We start from the raw sequence: 4,944 nt of genomic DNA on the forward strand, positions 1-4,944 counted from the left end.
CCACGGGGAGATCTTGGTGTCGAGGGGCTTGATGTCTCGTCATCGCTCCATCCCTCGACTCTCATTGCACCCAAATGACGTAGGGACCCCATATACATCTCAGTCGGTCACTCATGCACGTCGTCGTCGTCTCACAGTAGACGCTCCCGTTCCTTGATGAGTGCATTCAATTTCTGCTTCATCGGGCAGTCTCTTGTCATGTGTTGGTCGGTACAGAATGAAGGAAAATAAGGCTAAGGTATAGCAGCAGAAATATAAAATTTTTAGCCTACTTCCTTTTAACCATAGGATCCGTTAATCGTTATTTCATATAAAGAGGGATAAGAAGAAATACCTTTTGAAGAACAATCTACCGTTGTTAAAGAAGCGCCCACAATTCTTCTCCGAGTTCCCAAGCACGAAGTATAACATGGTGAGGTTAAGTTAGAATCAACCGTATGAGATGCAACCAAAATAGATTGCCTCTAATTAACCAACACAAGATCAAAGATAAGGGAGATAGATGAAATTAATCGATCGATGGAAGCCGTATGAATTCTTGTCCACGAACTAGGGGAGTCGAATTCTTTTTCTCTCTCTTACTTGCAATTTCGAAAATCACAAAGGGGTGTAGTATATGGCTTAGTCGAAATTCATGTAGTAGGGGGTATATATAATAACTTGTATCTAAACCCTAGTTAGATAGGAATAGGTTACTTAATAGGAATTCAATTCGGAATAGGATTCCCAATTATTATCTTATTATATATCTAATATATCTAGGATAATAATAAATAACCTAATTGGATAATAATAGGAGTATATTAATCTAATTAAAACTCCTAACTTAATTATCTCTTAATTAATTTAATTCACAAACCTAATCAAATTAGGATTAATGGAATTAAAATAATTCCTTATTTATTATATATAAATTTCGGCCCCCTCTATTTAAATGGGCCTTACTGGGCTCAATTGGGCTTCCATCTATTAATGACATCCATCTCTCTTTTGGTTCCAAGTCTTATGTGTGATCCATTAGGTTCTTACTACTTCTGGCCGTATGCAACTATTAAATTAATTTCTTCAAGAATTATATTTAATCCTTGCATAACGGAATGATGTACTGAGTATGTTATTGGAAAGTCTGTAATCATTCCCCCAGAGTCCGTTAAGAAGACAGGTTGATTCTGTCGTTAACCCTTCCGTATTAGTTACGGTATAATACGATCCTTTATCAACTACATCCTTGAACTGAATCTTATGACTATGGGTGATGTCAAGTCATATATAGCGAGACGTTTGTTTTACTTGTATAGGCCGAGTCAACTCAAATAGATAGGTTAAGTGAAATCTGTATTTCTTACTCTTAAGCTATCACCTTGCAAGGATTTAGAGTCGAGTCTTCCACAAGCAATCCTTGGATGTATCTCCCATTAGTCGGGAGTGATAAATGCTCAATCCAATGTACAACTACCCTAAAATTACCTCCTGTGACACCCAACCTTTGCAGTTCACACCCCAGAGTCATCTCTGTTAAGGATCGTGGGACCGCAGGATCAAAGTCTCACATTCAGTAATTCAGGATGAATTGACATTCCTTTGAGTCTGAGGATTAGTTATACCTATTAATACCTATGAGATGAACATGTGACAAGGATGAATCTACCCATCCTGTTATCTCAAATCGGATCCCCAATCCTAATGAACGGCGTTTCATCGGATCTATGTAACTGTCCAGATATCTATATATATGAAGCTTGTGAGATCAGCTTTCTGTCGGACAGAAGACATTGTTACATACAAGTCTCAATAGTGATATATCAATCCTAAACATATCACTTGACTTGGGGTGGTTTTAAGTTTATTAGTTTATTATAAAGTTTTGTCTCACTTCATGCTTGTATGAACACTTTATAATCACTTTAAACAAACTTACGGATTTCCTTTTATTAGACTTTATTTAGTGCTTAAAAGGGATTGCCTTTATATAGTTATAAAACATATATCTCATTAAAACAAATGATATAAAGAACAATTCATTTACATTAAGTTTGTATCCTGCAACAATTGTCTATAGGACACTAAACCCCAACACAGAAGTAGCACTTGAGCGGCCTTTCCACGTTTGATATTGTGTAGATTTAGTAACACCGTAGAGCGTCCCTGTGAGGCACCGTTGGGATCGGCCGGGGGCACTCCGATGCCTAAGTCAGTAAACTTCTTAAGAGAATAAACTGTAATGACAAAGCAAAGCTAAGAAGAGTGTGTAAGTGTACCTCTGTTGTCATGTTACAAGGGTATTTATATAGGTTTGAGTGGTAACTGCAATAACCTTCTCTTAATGCTCTTTTAATTAAGAGTAATCCTTCTTTAATGCAATCTAACTCTCTCTTCTAACCTCCAAGCTTTGGTAGGTTTTGAGATATCTTTAATGGTAGTTTAATGCTAGTGAGTTACGCCGTATAGTCATTCGTTTCTTCTAAAGGCGAATCGCCATATGGGGCAGATCCCATCCTTCTCTTTCCGGGCGGATCTTTGTAATGACCCACGGAACGACACCGTATTTCCAACTATGAGCTATGTGGCGGATCATGAGAAGGAATACTCAAGACGACACCATATTTCTATCTGTACGCCATATACATCTTGGAGGCGGGCCTTTTTTCCCCTTAAGCCCTCTTAGCTAGGGAATATCTCTAGTTTAGTCCTTCATGTTTCACGGCGGATGTTATCAGAAGCCTCCCCTAAATGATCTTTTAAGTTCTTTAGGACTTCTCAGCTTCTTCGCATGCTATTAGCATTTATTGCACCTGACAGGCACCTTTATCTAGGCCAATGACATTTTTACAGGTGGCAGTTCTCGACACGGATTTCGAAACTATTTAATCATTTCACTAAATAGAAAAGGCTTTCCTTTCAACTTCTTCCATCTTCACTTTTGCTCTCTACGATTTTCTTCAATCATCTGCAGAAGCTTAATCTCTCTCTACCTTTCGATTTTTCATGTAAGTTCATCTTTCTACTGTAATTTCTCCATTCTTTCTTGAATTTTTGTTTATTGAATGCTTCTTTCATCTTCTACTTCTTCTTCCAAGAGAACCTCGAGTTTGAACTTAAATTCTTCTTTGGTGCCTTCTTCGTTTCGCATTCCCATTGCGACTATGAAGGCCCAAAACCTTACCTCTGGAGAAGAAGCAAGTTCTTCTGCTCCTAAAAAGAAAGCGGCAAAATCCCCTAAAATGGAGGTGACCTCTTCTAGTTTTAGCTTTACCCTCCTGATAAATCTTCAATCTCTATACCCTTGGCTCCGAGCAGCTTCTTGCTCGGTTCCTACGCCTTATCAGAGACCTGCGTCCCCTCCTAGGGGTTATTTTGCAGTCTATCAAAGCCACGTTGAAAGGGGCTTTAGTTATCCGGTCCCAAAGATGGTTGGGGACATTCTTGAATTTTTCTATATCCCTATTTGCCAACTGCACCCAAACAGTTGATTAGACTTAATATTGGATACTTACTTGGCGGCGAATCTGGGCTTAATTCTGAGCCCTCGCATTTTCCGAACTCTTCACACCATGTCCAAGTGCGGAGTGGAAAGTCACATTACCTTTTCCAAATTGAAAGGGTATTCGCCTTTTCATAGTAAAATGTCGAACGTCCATCGTTGGGAGCAAAGATTTTTCTTTGTGAAGATAGTGGAAGGCGTACCTCTGGGGTTTCCTACCGGATGGAACTATAAACCAAAAGAGAAGGCGAATCAGAAGTTTTACCTTACCTAGGAGGAGAAGAATACTCTACGGATTCTTCGGGTTAAGCTTAATATTATGAATTTTTAATACATCGAGTACCTCTTTGATGTCCGCTACATGTTCCTTCATGGTTTTGCTTTTGATGATCATGTCATCAACGTATATGGAGAAGTTATCACGCTTCTTATCCTCAAAGATCTTGTTCATCATTCACTGATATGTGGCCCCTGCATTTTTAAGCCAAAAGGCATCACCTTAAAACAATATGTCGCCTGATGTGTGATAAATGATGTCTTGATCCTATCCTCAGGATGCATAGGTATTTGGTGATAGTTGGATTTCACATCTGTGAAAGAGTAGACCTCGTGCCCTGTTGTCCCATCCACCAAGATGTTAATACATGGTAGAGGATAATTATCCTTCGGGCACGCCTTGTTTAAATCCGTGAAGTCGACACACATTCTGTATGCTCCGCCAGCTTCTTTAACTAGAACCACATTCGCCAGCCATTCAGTATAAATTACTTCTTCTATCGCATCCGCCTTTTTTAGCTTTGCGATCTCTTCCTCTATCGCCTTCTGTCTCTCTGGCCCATGATTTCTTCTTTTTTGTGTCACCGGTGTAACTTCATCCATTGTATTGAGTTTGTGAGTAATGAGGTCTGGGCTTACTCCTCTTAATATTTCACTATCACCGGCAAAAACCTCCTGGCATTCAACGAGTGTTTGCATAATTGCCTCCTTAATCTGTGGGTGCAGCCCCTTTGCAATTTTCACTCTTTTTCCTTCAGAGATAAGGCATGTCTCTGTCTCTCCTAGAGCGGCTGTGTTCATATTCTCTTCTTCTTCTTGTTCATCGTTATCTTTTTATGGGCGTATGGTTAGAGACACCGTATAGGTTCCTTGAGCCTTTTTTTGGCTCCCTTTGATCATTATTCCGCCTTTTTCAGTTGGCACGTACATAGTTAAATGGCGCACCGATATTAGGGCGGCAGCTTCTGAGAGGAAAGGCCTCCCTAAGATAACGTTATACGCTAGCCGGCCATCCAGGATGGTGAATTCATGCTCTCCCTTCCAGGTCTGGTTTCCATTCGTGATCTCACATTCCAGCATTACCTGTCCCTTGGTTTGCACGGTGTGTCCGGTCACCCCTAGGATGTCCACAATAGTAACTTCAACCTGCATTGGATCTATTTTCAACTTGGCGAATGCGCTTCTTG

This window comes from Euphorbia lathyris, chromosome 4, assembly GCF_963576675.1.
Source record: "Euphorbia lathyris chromosome 4, ddEupLath1.1, whole genome shotgun sequence".
Lineage (NCBI taxonomy): Eukaryota > Viridiplantae > Streptophyta > Magnoliopsida > Malpighiales > Euphorbiaceae > Euphorbia > Euphorbia lathyris.